This window comes from Nelumbo lutea, chromosome 2 (assembly GCF_056320005.1).
Source record: "Nelumbo lutea isolate HS-2025 chromosome 2, American lotus-T2T, whole genome shotgun sequence".
NCBI classification, from domain to species: domain Eukaryota; kingdom Viridiplantae; phylum Streptophyta; class Magnoliopsida; order Proteales; family Nelumbonaceae; genus Nelumbo; species Nelumbo lutea.
Window position 1 is genome coordinate 43,232,177 of NC_142685.1, and position 18,871 is coordinate 43,251,047.

Below are 18,871 nucleotides of genomic sequence, written 5' to 3' on the forward strand. Positions count from 1 at the left end.
AAAAACATCTTCTGAATTTTTTAAAAATTTGACAAAAACCTTCCTTCCGTCATTGACCTAGACGGAAAACGTCTAACCTATGCATAAAACTTTTTCAAATACCCATTTTACCCTTTTATAAAATGGGTACTGAAATAACCGGTGAACGTTACCCCGCCTGTGCTGAACTCCGCTCTCTCGTCTCCTCGTCTCGGAAGGAAGGTTTGGAGTAAAAAGTAGAGATGGCTCCCATCTCAGTCGGTGACGTGATTCCAAGCGGCACTCTTGGTTGCTTTGACGAGAACGACGACCTCCAAAATATCTCCTCCATTCACTCCCTCGCTACTGGTAAAAAGTTCATCTTGTTCGGCATTCCAGTGCTTTCACCCCAACCTGCAGGTAACCGAATCCCCCCTCCCCATCATCGATCCTTGTCTCTTTCAGTTCAACCTCGCTGCCGCTTAACTCATGGTCTCTCTACTTTTAACTTTCCAAAAATGGTCCCTTCCCGTCAAATCTTTTGCTTCGATGGGACCAGGCCTGCTCTGATCTAATTGGAGAACCGACCCTTATCATACGATTTTGCTTATTTATTTAATTTGGCTGAATACGGAATATATTAATACCAGTCTTTTTGCCTTCTATGGTTGGATTAATGATGGATTATGTGAGTTCCAAATTCTGCAGTGAGGGCCTCTACAGATTTCTTCAATGGAACAATCTCACGGTCTCCATCAATCCTGGCCCGTTCAATTTGCTCCTTCTCCCTGATAACATCAGCAATCGCTTTCTTCAGTTCTCGAAGTGTTCTCACCATTATGGTGGGCAAGCCTTTGAACGAGGTTCTCTGCAAAAGCTGAAACAGGGAGTTTCTGTATTCGAGCTCGCCTCTTCGCCAATTACTCTGATTTCTAGTATGATATGTCCGAGATATCCATCACCGTTTATCGGTGGTGGTGGTCACCGGTTCTTCGCTAGAATAGGATCGTCTTTGGGTGGAATTTCACCAGCATTGAAGAAGGTGGAGCATTTCTCTGTTCAAAAAGTTACTAGGAATGGCGGTTGTTTGTTTCGAGCACCGGTGAAAGGAATGGCTATCAACAAGGGCATTACTCTTACTCCTCGGGAAAGGAGAGATGATGTAGATGAATTGCGGATGGTTGTTGATGAAGTAAGATTTGGCCCGATCTCGTGATTACGTAACACGTGACAAAGGCAATAGCTCGGCGCAACAGTGCGCCCAAGGCGCAAACACCATTGGGACCAGCGATCCGAACTCCCTACCAGCAGTCCGAACTCCCTACTAGGAGCCCGAACTCCCTGCAAGGAGCCCGAACTCTCCCTTAGGCCCCAAGCCAAGCACAAAGGGTAGTAACCCAAACTGTCTTGCCCCATGGCAGTTCGGGACACACCTCTATCCGAACTCAAGACTTTACATCGCTCACCACTCCAGCACTTTGCCTCCAGGACGCCGAACTGAACAACCGTACCACGCCTGACACCGAGGAAGTTCGTGTCCAGAGGCGGTGCACCTGATTGACTTGGGATTTGACGCTTGACAGCCGCACTTCAAACAGCCGCCTGCCACTGCCACCTGCCACCGCCATCCCCAGTTACAGAAACGACTCCAACAAGGAGCAGTGGCAGTTCTGTCCCAACAGAAGGGATGACACCCAAACTGGCAGAAGAACAGAAGTAATCATACCCGACCTGACAGAAGCCTCGGAGTGAGTGCGCGAAGTGGTTATAAAAGGCCCCTACCCCCAACAACAAGGTATGTGAACTTTGTGCCATCTGGTTTTATCTTGCCTTTGAGAAAATACTAACTTGAGCTTCGGAGCAATCTCACCGGGTTCCCCTCGGAGTTCCCTCATCTTCTCTGTTTCAGGCTCCTCGTTGCTCCAGTCAGAGGCAAGGTCATTGACAGCTAGGACCGGCCGGATTGCGCACCATCAATTGGCGTCGTCTGTGGGAACGCTTCTAAAAGCCTCCCTCTAAAAAACTCTCATAACCTCCTCCTCTTCCAAAAAAAACTCCAACACCCATGGCTTCTTCCAGCAATGCCAGACATGGCACAGAAACGAACACCACCAGGGAACAACTCCAAGTCCCCGTGGTGTGCATCGGACAGTTCACCATCCCCCTCCCGGTGGATGGGATCCCCAGCTTGAATGCGCGTGGCGCCCCTAAACCTTCCAGCCCTGAACATCCCTCTTCCACTCCCTATTGAAACAACTTTTGTTGAACCAACTGTTGTCCCACTGGCGACCTGCCAGAACCAGCTGGACGACCTAATGCAATGCATGCGAGCAATGCAAGCCCAAATGCAATAATTTCAGTAGCATCAACTCCACCAGCACCAAGTACTACACCACCTCTCTCAACACCATTATTAGCAACAGTTCCCTCAGCTACCCCTAAACTAGTCACTTCTTCCACCTCAGCACCCTGTTCCGAAGCCGGTTAAGGCCTCTCCTTAGGGTGGACGCCCTCACCGAGGAGAAGCCTCCCAACTCCAGAACCCCCCTAATAGCCAGGCCTCATCCCCAGGCCGAAATGAAAGGAAAATCACCCCTGCCTCACAGCTCGCGGGGGGGTCGGGAACCTCGCCCGCAAAGTCAGCACCTCGGCGATCCAAGCCTGAGTTCCCGCTCACGGAGAATCGGTTTAGTGCCCTAGCAGCAGACTACCAACATTCCGGGCCAATCGAGCTCGGCAACATAGAGGCCAGCAGCGCCAGTACCAGGCCCGCTCAGCGAAGGTGCCGACGAAGTCACCGAACTACCACCCGTGTCCTGCCCGAGCTTAGAGGTAAGGAAGAGACAAGCTCGGACGAGGTAAAAGCTGCCCCAATTCTCTTAGTTCCTTCCCCCCTCGCATCAGAACTCCTGGCAGTCTCCATGCCCAGAGACTTCAAACTTCCACCTTTAGACAAGTATGATGGGTCATTTGACCCCAACGACCACGTCGATGCTTTCCAGTCCCAAATACACCTCGCTAGGGCCAGTGAATCGTGCATGTGTGTGGTCGTCACCACCACCTTTAGGGGGGTGGCCCGCACCTGGTATAGGAACCTAGCCCCTGGGTCAATAAGAAGCTGGACCCAGTTCATGCATGTCTTCACTGCATAATTCGTTACTAGCAAGCAGTGCCCCAGAACTGAGGAAAGCATCTTCGGAGTAGTCCAGAGGGAAGGAGAATCCATCTAGGGCTACATCAAGCAGTTCAATGAAGCATGCTTGCAGATACCGCGATTAGACCCCGCAGTACAGCTCGCGGCGGCCAAGAGAGGAGTAACGCACAAGGAGTTCAAATGGCACATGGTGGCCAGCTAGCCCACGACGGTGGCCGATTTCCTCAAGCTCGCGAACAAGTTCATGAGAATAGAGGAAGAAATCAACCAAAGAATCGAAGGCGGGGTTGAGAAAAGAAAAAGAGAAGGTGAGCCCCCAACCCAGGCGACAGAAGAAACCAGGCCCGGGAGGCGAAGCCAAGCCAGCCGTCTCGAGCACCCTTAGCAGTTCAGATGGATTACACGCCGTTAAACACAAGGCGGACTGAGATCTTGATGACGATCAAGGACGCCCCATACGTAAAGTGGCCGCCTCGCCTAAAGAGTAATCCAAACGAGAGAAATAAAAATATATACAGTAGTTTTCATAGAGATCACGATCATAGTACCAAACAGTGCAGTAATCTCCGAGACGAGATAGAGGGGCTTATCCGTCGTGGATACTTGAGAATTTTGTACAACATAATGATAATAATAATAATGCAGGTCGGCAAGGGGAGCATGGAAAGGATGCCCCCGAATCCAGAAGTAGACCGGTCGAAGCTTTGCAGCGACAACCTCCAGAAGAGAGGCCAATTCGGGGAACCATCCATGTGATAGTGGGAGGTTCGGTGGTAGCAGGGTGCACTTCGGCAACAGCACGAACGTCAGTTCGCGAGGCAGCCCGAGAAGAACAGAACCCTCCAAAGAGGCTGAAGACAGAAGAACTTATCTTTTTCATGGAAGACGACGTGCAAGGTGTCCACTACCCCCACGATGACGCGCTCATCATAAAACAGAGGATCAACGACTTCGAAGTCCGGCGCGTACTTGTGGACTCAGGTAGTTTGGCGGACATCCTCTTCAAGTCGGCATTTGACCAGCTACAGTTGTAGAGAAGCGAGCTGAAGCCCGCAAACACTCCTCTGGTGGGCTTCAGCGGAAAGGAAGTCAGGCCCCTCGGGAAGATAACAGTACTTGTGGAAGTCGGCACATGGCCTTGCGCGGTCAGACTCAACCACAATTTCCTGGTGGTCACGACCTCCTCCCCATACAATGCCATAATAGGGTGGCCAATTACGCATATTCTGCGGGTAGTGGTCTCCACCTATTATCTGGCAATGAAGTCCCCCATAGACTTCGGTGTGGGGGTAGCGCGGGGTGACCAGCTTTAGTCCCGCAAGTGTTATGTTGCCACCCTGAAGGGAAAAACCAAGGCAGCCGACGACCTCGAACTGGAGCGGCCTACGGAGTAGGGCGAGGAACGAGCTTCGCCTATAGAGGAAATGGTCGCGATCCCGACCTCAACTACAGATCCAGCTCGAACGCTACAGATCGGTGCTTCCGTCAAAGAGCCTCTACGAACCGAACTGACCCATTAGACAGAAGAAACGCAACTTAGCCCCGGAGCGCTGAAGGGCGGTCGACGAGGAGGTCGAAAAGCTCCTCGCAGCAGACTTCATAAGGGAAGTTTATTACTTGAGCTGGGTAGCCAACCCAGTGCTGGTGAAAAAGGCAAACGGCAAGTGGCGCATGTGCGTCGACTACACCGACCTAAACCGAGCTTGCCCAAAAGACTGCTTCCCCCTCCCCCGAATTGATCGCCTAGTGGACGTGACCTCGGGACATGAGTTGTTAAGCTTCTTGGATGCCTACTCAGGCTACAACCAAATCAGGATGGACCAGTCCAGTGAGGAAAAAACCAGCTTCATAACCGAGTTCGACCTGTACTGCTACAAGGTCATGCCCTTCGGACTGAAGAATGCTGGGGCGACATTCCAAGACTTGTAAATAAGCTTTTTTGGCCCTTAATTGGCATGAAAATAGAATGTTATGTAGACGACATGGTCGTCAAGACGCAGTTCTCACAGGAATTAATACAAGACTTAGATTCTGTCTTCCAAATTCTCCATCAATTTAGCATGAAACTGAACCCCAACAAATGTGTCTTCGGTGTCACCTCAGGTAAGTTCCTAGGGTACATTTTCAATCGGCGTGGTATTGAGGCCAACCCGGACAAGATAAAGGCAATCCTAAATATGAGACCACCCCGAAAAGTAAAAGAGGTTCAGAGGCTAAACGGCCGCATAGCCGCTCTCAACCGCTTCATGTCCAAATCGGCAGACCGCTGTCTCCCTTTCTTTAAGGTGATCAAAGGCAAAGGGTTCGAATGGACCCGAGACTGCCAGCTCGCGTTCAACGAGCTAAAGAGCTACCTCGCCTCTATGCCAACCTTAGCTAGGCCCTAGGAGGGTGAGGTCTTAGAACTGTACCTCTCGGCGAACGATGAGGTGGTCAGTTCGGTACTAATAAAAGAAGTAGATCGGGTCCAGCGGCCCGTCTATTATGTTAGTAAAATTATGCAGGGAGCAGAGACGAGATACCTGCAGATATTAAAACTAGCATACGCACTGGTAATTGCAGCTCGGAAACTCCACCCATACTTCTAGGCTCACACCGTCATCGTCTTGACTGACAAACCTCTGAGACAAGTCTTACTCAAGCCCGAGGTTTCCGGTCGGCTGACAAAGTAGGCCATCAAGCTCAACGAGTACGACCTCTAGTACAAGCCAAGAACTGCCATTAAGGCCCAAGCCTTAGCGGATTTTATCGCCGAGTGCACATTCAGCCTCGAAGCTCCTGGGCCGGTTGAGCCCGACATACCCAGTTTAGGTAAACCCGGAGCCCCCAAGCCAATAGAGTCTGAACCCCATGAAGTAGCAGCCAGTGTGGCATCTCTCCTGGTTAGGCCAAGCGCGAATTGGGATGAGGAGCCCTGGATCCTTCACATAGATGGCTCCTCGAACCAGTAGGGCAACGGGGCTAGAATAGTCCTATGCGGCCCGGGTGGCACGAAATTGGAATACGCACTACGCTTTGAGTTTGCGACATCCAACAATGAGGCAGAGTACGAGGCATTGATAGTCGGGATGAACTTGGCGCAAAAGGTAAGAGCAAAGCACATAGTTATCTGCAGTGATTCCCAGCTCGTGGTCAACCAGGTTACGGGCGAATACGAAGCACACGAGCTCTCCATGATCGCATACTTGGCAAAAGTAAAGGAGGTTCTGCTCAACTTCTAGTCACACTTCATCAGGAAAATCCCGAGGTCAGAGAACACTCAAGTCGACACCCTATCTTGGTTAGCCAGCATGAGTCACAACGCCATGAGAACCGTGTACATAGAGGACTTACCTCAGCCTAGCATTCTCGGTGGGGCAGAGGAGGTCGATCCCATCTTTGAAGCAGAGCCGAGTTGGATTGACCCACTCGCGAGCTTCTTGCTAGATGGAGCCCTCCCTGCAAACTGCAATGCAGCCAAGAGGGTGCAGCGCCAGACAGCCAAATACGTCATAATAGATGAACGACTGTACCGACGGTCCTACACGCTCCCCTATTCGTGTTGCTTGCGACCTGCTGAAGCCAAGCTCGTACTCCGCAACACTCATGAAGGACTGTGTGGCGGACACCTGGGGGGCAAAGCCCTTGCCCAAAAAGGACTTCGACAAGGATACTATTGGTCAAGATGAAGGCAGAAGCCGACGAGCTCGTCAGAAAATGCGACAAGTGTCAGAAGCACGCCAATATCCACCATCAGCATGCTTCCGACCTCAAATACCTCACCAGCCCATGGCCCTTTGCTCAATGGGGCATCGACCTCCTGGGCCCATTCCCGCCAGCAACAGGTGGGAGAAAGTTCTTACTGGTGGTAGTAGATTACTTCACAAAATGGATAGAAGTTGAACCTCTGTCAACAGTTACAGCCCGAAACATACAAAACTTCTTTTGGAAGAGCATAGTATGTCGCTTTGGGCTACCTCGAGTATTGATCTCCGACAATGGCAAACAGTTCGAGGATATCAAGTTCCAAGAAATCGGTCGTGCACCCGCAGGCAAACGGTCAAATAGAAGTAATGAACAAAGCCATCCTTCGCGGACTGAAAGCACGACTAAACTGAGCTAAAGGGTTGTGGGCGGACGAGCTACCAAGTGTTCTATGGGCTCATCAAACTACAGAAAAAACCGCCATGGGAAAGACCCCCTTTAACCTCACCTACAGCACTGAAGCGGTAATCCTAGCAGAAATCGAAATACCTACACTACGACTAGAAGCATATGACGATCAGACAAACGAAGATGAGTTACGTACCAACCTCGACCTACTGAATGAGGTAAGAGACCTCGCGCACATTCGGACAGTGGCCTACCAGCAGAAAGTAGCTCGGTACTACAATGCCAGAGTAAAGAAGTGGAGCTTTTGAGTCGGCGACTTGGTTCTCTGTAAGATTATGATGCTCGAACCCGATGTGGGTAAACTTGGACCAAATTGGGAAGGGCCCTACAGAGTAAAGAGAGCGCTAGAGGGGAAACATCGTCAACTTAAGGCGATACTACCTATAGACCACCAAGCAAAGTGGACGAAATCGCTACAAGAGCCTAAGGGCTAGGATGCCGAGCTAACGGAGGAACCTCGGCATAGGCAAGCAAAGAAAAGTCAGCCAAAGACTCATGCGAGTGTAGTAACCCAGGCAAGAAACAGATTGGGCGTATGGTCAGTTCAGAAAATATGGTCAGTTTGGGAGAAAGAACAACCAACACTTAACCAAAAGAAAAGTCATTCCATTACAAAATAAAGGAGAGTACATAAAAAAAATTGCATTTCATTGGCCCAAAGCTACTTCTTCATCATCAGAAGGCACTTCAATGATACCCGAAGGTCCTGCCTCACCCTCAAAATCTGGCTCACCATTAGTAGCATTGGCCATCTCCTGAGTTATGTGCGAAGTGGATATGGCACTGATATCAAGCTCAGGGTATGTGTTCCAAATCATCCACCGGCTCAGTTTAAATCCCCTTTTGTATGAGTCCACCATGAGGTCATCAAAGTGCGGCGAGGCGATGTACTCATCAATGACCTTCTCCTTGGCATCTTCGATGCCTTGGGAAAAGATCTACATTCTCTCCCTTATGTCCTCCTGAAGGTATTCGACTTGATGCTGTAGATCCAGCCTCAGGTCCGTCATGTGCTTCACAACCACCTCCATGGCCTCGGCATCTCTCTGAGACCTCGCCTTCCTGGCCATAGCAACGCGAGCAACCTCCTCAGTAGCACGAGCAGCCACCTCAGCAGCTCGGGTAGTCGCCTCAGTGGCACAGAAAGCCTCTTCAGCAGCTCGCGCCTGCCTCGAGCTCCTCTCCACCTGGGCCGCCAAGGCATGAATAGAAGAGTTCACATACTGAAAGAAAAGAACAAGTGATTAAGAGAACGACAACAAGAGGGATAAAAACAAAGAAGCCCGACAAGAAATTTGACTCACCACCATAGCATGAGTAGTAGCACGACAGGCGACCTGGTTCAAAGGAAGATCGGTCCACGTTGCAATCTCCTCGGGGAAGGTGGCCTCCCTACTCTTCTGAAGAGCGTAGTTCGGCGACAGTACGCTCCTAAATTCCCCTTGGGCTCCCGAGCCTCAGGGCCCAGCTCGCGTATAAGCGGACCTAGAGTAAGCAGGAGCACTAGAGTAGGCGGGAGCCCCCGTGTGAGTAGTCTCGGCATAAGGGGCCCCTGCCGCTTCTTGCATTGAAAGAGCCAACTCGGGCTCCCTGGAGGGATCCTCTGACGGGTAGTCTGATACATGAGGCTCCGATCCTAGGGCAGTTCAGCACGAGTTCGCTTGGCGACTCGCTTCCTCCTCTTCATGCCTTGGAACAAGTGCCCACCGCAAGTCCTTTCTAAGTCCATCACACCTGCAAAAAAGAGTTCGGCATCAGAAAAAACTGAAAGAACAAAGCAAAACAAGAAACCTCTGAGCAAGGAACCTACCCGAACTCAGGCTGGCCGCAATGAGCTTGGCCTCCATCAGATACTGATGGCATTTTAGCCCTAGCCGTGCCCATTGCCGGAGGCCCTTCACCGTCTCTTTGTCAAGCGTAACACCGGAGTCAGGGGCAGCCATCCCCCACCCGGTCTGAAAAGGCCACCCTATTACACTTTGCACCCCGAAGTAGTCCCGTTTCCACACCGGGACCTTGTTGGGAAGTTCGTGCAAGAGATTAAAACCCGGGCAAGGAGACAGGTAATACGCTTGCCTACACGTAGGAAGGGGACCCGCTTGTTTCTTAAGCATCAAGATAGAAGAAAATATTTCCAAGTCTAAAGGAAAGCCCTGTTCGCAAAATAGGGAGATCGTCCCCACCAAGTTATGAATGGAGTTCGGGTGAAGCTGGCCAACAGTAACGTCGAAGTGTTTCATAACCTTGACAAGAAGGGGGTGGAAAGGCAGTCGCAGCCCCACAGCGAGCTGCTCTCGGAATATCACGATCTCCTTAGGACCGTGTCCCAAGGAAAGCTACCCGAAGGAATGAAATAGGCGTACTCCCTAGGTAAGTTGTAATAGGTAATAAGGGATTGGAGCCCCTCAGGCGTCATGGTCGAAGGACCAAACCTGTCTAACATCCGACCTCGACTAGAGGTAGACGCCAAACTACCCGAAGCGGCTCGGCCTACGGGCTCAAACTCTTCCTCAAGTTCTACCTCAGGTTTGCTAAGGCCATCGGGGGATGCAACTCGGTTCGTAGAACCTGCATCAGATCCACTTGTAGAACCGCCTGGGCTATCCAAGCTAGACATCAAGGAGAAAAGGTGGATTCCAGGAAAGTACTCACTCAAAAAAAAGTTTGAACAGACTTCGAAAACTGGAACAAGCAAAAAACCTTGAAGGCGAACTAAAAGCCTAGACGCGAGCTCAAGAAGCAAAACACAGAAGTGACAAAGCGACTGGGGTCCCCCACTATTTATACCCACAGTAACCGAGAATCAGAGCCAATCCGACGGCCCGCGTTCGCGCTGACCACACGTCCTTTGAGATTGAGATGTGATTGGCGCACGTCTTTCTGAAACTAACAAAACATCGGCGCACGTCTTTCTAAAACTGATAAGACGACAACGCACGTCTTTCTGAAACTGACAGAACGCCAGCGCATGTCTCATCGCCTTTCAAACGGTAGTGGCACATTTTTTCAAATTCGAAAAGACCCGATGTCACGTCTCCCAGCGGCGCGCTTTTTTGAAATTTGAAATAAGCGTGCGTCGCCACGTCTGTCAACATTTGTAAGCAAGTAGGCACGTCTCCTGCCTTTTGGGCGCTCGAGAGACCCAAAGAACCCTGGCAACGCACCTTAAAATTCGAAGTACGGGACAAATCCACCTGCCACCTCGCGAACTCCCCACGCCAGGGCATGACCCTTAGCACGGGGAGTGGGGGGCAATTGATGAAGGAAGATTTGGCCCAACCTCGTAATTACGCAACACGTGGCAAAGGCAACAGTTCGGCGCAACAATGTGCCCAAGGCGCAAGCACCATAGGGAGGAACCAGCGGTCCGAACTCCCTACCAACAGTCTGAACTCCCTACTAGGAGCCCGAACTCCCTACTAGAGCCCGAACTCCCTACAAGGAGCCCGAACTCTCCCTTAGTCCCCGAGCCAAGCACAAAGGGCAGTAACCCAAACTGGCCTGCCCCATGGCAGTTTGGGACACACCTCTATCCGAACTCAAGACTTCACCTCGCTCACCACTCCAGCACTTCACCTCCAGGACGCCGAACTGAACAGTCGTGCCACGCCTGACACCGAGGAAGTTCGTGTCCAGAGGCGGCACACCTGATTGACTTGGGATTTGACGCTTGACAGTCGCACTTCAAACGGCCGCCTACCACCGCCATCCCCAATTATAGAGACGACTCTGACAAGGAGAAGTGGCGGTTTTGTCCCAGCAGAAGGGATGACACCCGAACTGGCAGAAGAACATAAGTAATCATACCCAACCTGATAGAAGCCTCGGAGTGAGTGTAGCGAAGTGGTTATAAAAGACCCCTACCCCCAACAACAATGTATGTGAACTTTGTGCCATCTGGTTTTATCTTGCCTTTGAGAAAATACTAACTTGAGCTTCGGAGCAATCTCACCGGGTTTCCCTCGGAGTTCCCTCATCTTCTCTGTTTCAGACTCCCCGTTGCTCCAATCAAAGGCAAGATCGTTGACAGTTAGGACCGGCCGAATTGCGCACCATAAAAAGGTCATATGTTATGATGATAAAGAACAGAGTCAGTATGAAGAAGCATTTGTTGCAATTACTGTAGATGAATCTCTGAGCAACACATTAAAAAATCTGATTTTTTGGGAGGAGAATCTGAATTATTGGTGTTATCAAAGTTGTGCCAGCAGCTAGCCAATCATTGTTTACATAACAGAGCATGAGCATAGGGTGGGAGGATGGGGCACTAGTTTTCTTCCTATCGGAGAGTATGGAGCTGAGTTCAGCAAGACATCAAAGGGAAAACCAAGGTAGTAAGGCTTTTGTACAGTGGTAGGGACCATTATGATCTTCTCTCTGTTGTCGTGTCAACTTCATCTCCACAACTTCTCTCTGTCTCTCCTCATCTCTAGCATTCTCTTCCATCTTAGCTTTGAAGGCTCAGCACCCTTGGCCCTCACTCGTTCATTCTCTCTCCGAATTTGGTTCTTAAGCCGCTCCGCTTGTTGGTGGAGTTGAGAAGAGACGAAAACCAAAGTAAGGCACTGCTCGGCCTCGACAGCTATCATCTCATATTCAAAGAGTTTCTTCTCGGCCATTAATTGGTTTTGGGCTGTCGAGCAAGAGATCTCCGACTCAAGGGCCTCCTTGGACTAAAGAAGAGAGTTGACCTATTGATCGGTGTAATCCGTTCTTCACTAGTGCCCATTTTGCAAAAGGGTAAAACGGGTATTTGAAAAAGTTTTATGCATAGATTAAACGTTTTCCGTTGGATCAATGATAATGATGAAAGGGAGGTTTTTGTTAATTTTTTAAAAATTTTAAGGAGATTTTTATTAAAATAAAACTATACGAGAGGATTTTATGATTATAAGAAATTTCAAAGGAAGATTTTGTATTCACCCTAAAATATAAAGCGAATTCCTACATATAGGTCTCACCTGAAATTCCTATATTACAGTTGTACATTAAGAAAATCTCTCTTATCATATGTAGGCCCCTCTTTTTGGTACCATATCCCAATACACCGCGGTGGTGTTCGGTGGGTAGCCGATCGAGAGTGGTCAGCTTCATATGTAGGCCCCACTTTTTGGTTCCATATGTTACCATACGTAGATCCCACATGATGGCCATCTATCATAGAGTGAATAAAATTTTTCTATTCTAAATTGAACCTAAGTGTGATGTGATTTTCAACCGTATAAACTTGCTATACAAATGAATCATTTTGGCTCAAATATAGCTTTTTATTCACTGATCTATTTTATTTGATATAATTATTAACTTAAGTGGAGCCTTTATTATTATTATTATTATTATTATTATTACAAATTATTGTAAACGTGTGGCTGATCCAAATAATTTGGCTTTCACTTTATTTATGCACGTTATTTCTGTTGGACTTTGTGTTCATCTTGTTTGTTTAAAATGCAATTTCATTTGCATTAATGAAAAAGCATGGGAGTGCATAATCAGTGGCAAAAGAGGAGGTGATACTTGAAAGTATGTAGGAATGGCAACGGGGTGGGTTTGGGGCAGGGAACCCCCTCCCCATCTCTGCCCCGTCCCCAGTGGCGGGGTGGGGCATCCATTCCTCATAAGGGACAGGGAATTCCTGAATTTTCCCCGCTCTAAGGCAATTACTTAAAAAATATCTATTTTATAGACAATTTATACATATGATATAGGAATTTTGGGGTATTTTAGAATTGAATTATAATACTTTATGAATAATTCAAAAATAAAAATATGGGATCCTAGGATTTTAAAAATTTAGAGAAAACTTAGAGATATTTTAAATATTAATATTAAACCTAGATATATTTTACTAATTTACCTTCAAGTTCGGGGCGGGTTCAGGGAATTATATACAAAACCCGCCCCCGCCCCATACCCGGTTCGGGGAAAAATTATTTTCCCCATCCCCACCCCGTCTTTGTTTAGGGTCGGGGAAAATTCGCCCCGTTCGGGGTGGGGCCCCGGTTTTATGGGGGAAATTGCCATCCCTAAAAGCATGAGAGTGCATAATAAGTGGAAAGAAGGGAGGTGAGGGGTCCTCTCACAGTCTCGCCACAAAAAGCTCACACATGCCTCGTCCTCCTCCTCTCCTTTCTCGCACATGTGCATACTTATTTTTAATGATATAATAAGGCAAAATTAAATGCCCTCAAGGGCCTTCATTGTCTCTCATAAAATTCATATTTATCACTCTCTAATAAGATCATTCTTAAATATCAAAAACAAATAAATAAACAAGACTATTCTTAAGTCTCCCCCCTGTTAATGATCAATGTTTGTAACATCTCCCCTCCCTATTAAATCTCTCTTTTCCTCTTAAATCTTTTTTAATCCCTTTTGGCTCTCTCTAATAAAATAGGAGTGTAAATTAGACGAATTTTTTAGAGGAAATAAATTAAATGGATTAGGCCAAGTTAAAGGTCCACCTTAACATGAACCTTAGCTTTGACCCAAAATAATTCTAGAACCCACCCAAATTTGCCCACCAATACATTTGGGTGAGCCTATTTTCTTCTTATATAGAAGTCTAAAAAAACCAGTGCTCCTTTCCATTGGTTATCAAGATTTTCTCTCTTTTTTATTAATTCAATGTAGATTTACTTCATAGATTGTTTTGATTCAATAATAAAATAAAATAAAAAAGAAAGCACTTAATGTGAACCTTTGGTTATTTTTATAAGTTCAAATTTGAAAGTGCTTTTTAATTTGGTTATTGATCTCATGCTAAGTACATTTTTTGCTGAGCTAGGATTTTTTATTGACGACAGCCAAAAAGTTACAAGTATGGATAGGGGGGAAGCTAGTAAACATAAGAAAATGACCAAAATCTAAGTGGGATTTAAATAGTTAATATGGAGATTTTCGGGCCATGGCTCCCCTCTGCCACCCTGACTCCATCCCTGATTTATAGGGCTACACAATCAGGGTAGCTCATTCCCCAAACCTTTGACCCCCCAACCTTAGTGGTAGCAGGATTTGATCCTAGGCCTTTGCTTTAACTAGTCATAGAACCTATCAACTAAGCCACCCTTAGTTAGTTCTCATGCTAAGAAGTTATATAAAAAGGAATAAATTTGAAGCCCAATAACTAAAAACAAAAAGAAAATTATTTTTTCTACCATTTCATGTGCAAAGAACTAGAAAATATAATCCTACAAAAAAACTAGAAAATATAAAAACTTTGGTAAATCCCCGCTACTTAGGTAAGTGACAGGTCCTAGCTCTCACCTAAATGCTCATATGAGCCTCCTTAAATAAAAAAAAAAACAAAATCTCAAGCCTTAATTCTAAGATTCCATCTAATAATTAAAATCCATCGTAACTCTTTAATGAAATTCTTCTTAACACACCTCAATTGCCAATGTTTGTAATCTCTCATCCCTTGTTAAATCCATCTTTATCTATTAAATCTCTTTGAATTCTTATTTAACTGTGTAATAAAGTAGAGGTACAAATTTGATGGGTTAGGTCAGGTTAAGGTCCAACCCTAAGACATGAACCTCATGCCTAGTACAAAAACCAAGGTTACGTTAAAACCCAAATTTACCAACCCAAGCCCACCTTAATTAGCTAAACATAACACAACTTGTAATGGGTTTGAATGTGTTCGGTTAAGCTTGGGTGGATTGTTCAAATGTGGAAGTTTTGTCACTCATGTGTTCCACTTTTTAGCTTTTATTTTGTCCTTACAGTAAATCTCTTCACCTTTTTTTGGATAGCACCACAGTTTAAAACTAAAGTTATTATATTCATGAAAAATTATGTATTTTCCTTTTGTTTTCAGGTTTTGTTTTAATAAATGTATTAATTATATATCACTTATTTTGCTTCGTATATGTCATAATTATTAATTACCTAAAAACCACAAAACTATTATTGATTGATATTTTATGACTTTTTGTTAAACATTCTAATTTCTTTAAATATATAGTTATTATTAATTGGCATGTATATAAAGTATTTTTTCAGTCTTATCAAATTTCTATTCATTTTTTTTACAAAAAAAAAACTATTCAAATAGGGGGATGAATGGGGGATAGGTTAGGGTATGCTGCAAAGTGAATGTTGCATGCGCATTGATGCATGGGGTACCCTACTTATCATCAATACTAGGGGTGTCCATGAAAAATCGAAAGACCAAAATACTGAATCGGAAAATGTGGTTAATAGAACTGATTGATTCGGTTTCAGTTTGGTATTTTTGAAAAACTGAAGTATCGGTTTGGTTTTTGGTTAACCTACAAAAAATCGGCAATTAATCAAATTGACCGATATATATATTTATATGTATATTTTATATATATTTTTAATATGTGCCACATATTTTTTATATATTTTCTATAAATATATATTCATTATATATATAAATATATACATATATTATATTTATAATAATCTATTTATAAATATATTATATATTATATATTTTTATAATATATTATATATAATTTATTATTTATAGTAAATATTATACATATATTTATATAAATATAAAAACTAAAAAATCGAAGAACTGGACAGGTCAAGAAACTGAAACCAGCAGACTGGTTAACCAGTGATGCCGGTTTGGTTTCAATTGGAGAAATAGAAAACCCAGTGGTACCGGTTCGATTTGCAAAAATTTCCCATAAACCGTCAATGGACCAGATTTGGATCGGACCCAACTCGATTGAATATGATTTAAACGGTCCAAGAAATTGCATATTGAGTCGGACCGGTCCAAACGAGATGGACCGATACAACTAGGTGCAGGTCCCTTAACTTCCAAATTCTCTCCACGCTCCAACCGCCTCTCTCTCTCTCTCTCTCTCTATCTCTCTCTCGGGGAAACTAGAAGAAGAACAAAGAATCAACTACCCAACGTCTCTCTCCTTCCAAGTTCCAACCGAATTGGAGGAATGAAAAGAAGAGGAGGGCAAAAAGGGGCTTTTGGAGGAGGATGAACACGCCATCTGTTCTTCTTATGCATACTCTCAGATGACAGATCTTAGATTGCCTCATTGATTGGATTTCACATCCGTTTTTTTTTAATCGGTGAGATTTTAGCTTTTGTTTTGCTCTGCATCTCTCGTTTCTTTGTCTCTTGATCTTCTCTCAGGAGGCAACAATGGATCTCGGAAAACTCTTCATAGGTGGAATCTCCTGTGACACAAACGAAGATCGTGTCAAGGAGTATTTCAAATTTTATGGAGAAGTAGTGGAAGCTGTGATCGTGAAGGATATGACCACATGTCGTGCCTGTTGTTTTCTGCTGATTCAGCTGTTGCGGGAAGAGTCGTTATGGAGAAACATACTATAGAGTATAGATGGTAGAACAGTGAGTAGATTGTTGGAAATCAATCGCATTTTGATATTTAAAGAAAAAAAGAAAGAATTGCAATTTGGGTTTTGATTTCAAAAGTTTAATTCTAAGAATTCGATTCCTTAAATTTCATTCTGAATTCCATAAATTTCAGTTGATGATTCATCCTCCCGCACACACATTTATGAAATGAGAACATTCCTTCTGTTTCAAGTTTTCAATGTACTACTTGGAATTAAAGCATTTGATCCTAATATTCCATTTTTTATATTCTTGTGATATTTTTAATATATTTCTGTAGTTTTTAAATCTTTTCTGAGTTTTTCATTTAATCTTTTATGTTTCATTCAATTTGGATTAATTTGGACCCTTTGGATCCATTTTTATTTTAATTGAACCTTTTGAACTGGATTAGGTCCAGTCTATTTATAAATGAACCCTTATTATTAGACAGGATCAGGGTTGCAAAATGTGGTGTGGGCATATCAAATTATATCAACTGTGGTGTGCTCATATCAAATTAAATCCGCCTGGTATGCCCAAATCATTTTTGGGTCAAAAGTAAAATCATTTATATGACATTTTGTATCTTCTTTTTGAAGCCCATATGACATTTTGTATGGATTCATAACGTTATAACCAGAAACATAACAAAAACATGGGAAAATATATAATGCAGTAAAGACATGATATTAGAAGAGTTTTGACCAATCAAAACATACCCATGAATTTTGATAAATAACACCTGATTGTCATGTTCATGATATCAGTTGATTGGTCAAAATATTTTTAGATATCATAGTCAAAAAATATTCCTATGTTTACATTGTTTGGACTGATACCAAATGCATTTTCCTTTTTAATTTTTAGCTAAGAGATTAAGATGAGTTCAAATCAGCCCCCCCCCCCCCCCCCCAACGTCCCACAGCATATCCCTGCCGTGTATTGGGAACATCTCACAATGATAATACTAAAAATGATGATGTCATCATTGGGAAATGTTAACAATACACGGAAAGCAATGTTTTATAAATTATTACATATAATTTTTAAATTAGTTACTATCTGTTGAACTGCAATTTATATAAAGGAATATAACCTCTAACATTGAAAACACGCGGCTTAGTGGGTTAGTTGATTTTTTTTTTAATTAGCGATTAGGGCTAATGCACTGGAACAAATAAAATGATTCACTATGTAAATTTATTAATTTAAAGAATTTCAAATTTCAAACGGCTCTATGGAGCAGCTGGTGTGGGTTCGGACATTGGGCGCAACAGATGATTAAAACAAGATTGGCTTCAGTCAGCGGAAGGCCATTCAAACACCTTCAAACAACCTTTTCAGCCTTGCATTAGAAATATCTCTGTACCTATATACTATATTTCATGGGGCGATATTCCCAATGCAAGGCCATAAAGGCTGTTTGAACAGACCTTGCACTAACTGAAGCCGAACTCAATTAAAGCACAACAGATGATGATGATTAAAATGAGATTGACTTCAGTCAGTGGAAGGCCATTCAAACACCGTTCAAACAACCTTTACAGCCTTGCATTGGAAATATCTCTGTACCTATATACTTTATTTCATGGGCTGATATTCCCAATGCAAGGCCATAAAGGCTGTTCGAACAAACCTTGCACTAACGGAAGCTGAGTTCGATCAAAACATGGTCACACAGATAGATGTTATGCCAAGATTTCATGATCAAAATGGTGGCCATATACATGTGAAGAAGTTCAAGGGGGCCGTTTCTGTAATAGTGGGACTACTTGGTTTGGCATCAATTGGACATGTAGAGGAGTTAACTAATCACTATGGCTGTATAGTGGGCTGTGGAATGGTAATAGGGCAAGGTGCCCCAATAGGGCTAGAAATTTCAATATCTTCCCCATTCCTCCGTGGGGTTGGGATTCTTGAATTTTCCCCACCTCACCTCAATATTCCTACATACAAATTTATATATATTTTTTGATAACTAATCTAAACTATAATATGTCAGGATCCCTGAATTTGCCCCATCCCGCTTCAATATTAATACATACAAACTAATTATTTATTTAAAAACTTATCTAAACTCTCTCTCTCTCTCTATATATATACACACTTTTAGTTGGAGTGCATTTAGGGTCTAGGCCAAGGCAGGATGGAGAAATACCATTCTCGGCCCATCCCCGGTCACCAGAGTTTCAGGGAAAACCACCCAAACCCGATCATGGTAAAAAAACCCACCCCAACCAGGGTGGGGTGGATGTCAGTGGGTC

General features: G+C 44.7%; 1 pseudogene; it reads left to right on the forward strand.

Moving 5' to 3' along the window:
• Positions 1–579: 579 nt before the first annotated feature.
• Positions 580–11,697, forward strand: LOC148870214 (OVARIAN TUMOR DOMAIN-containing deubiquitinating enzyme 3 pseudogene; annotated as a pseudogene).
• Positions 11,698–18,871: the final 7,174 nt, after the last annotated feature.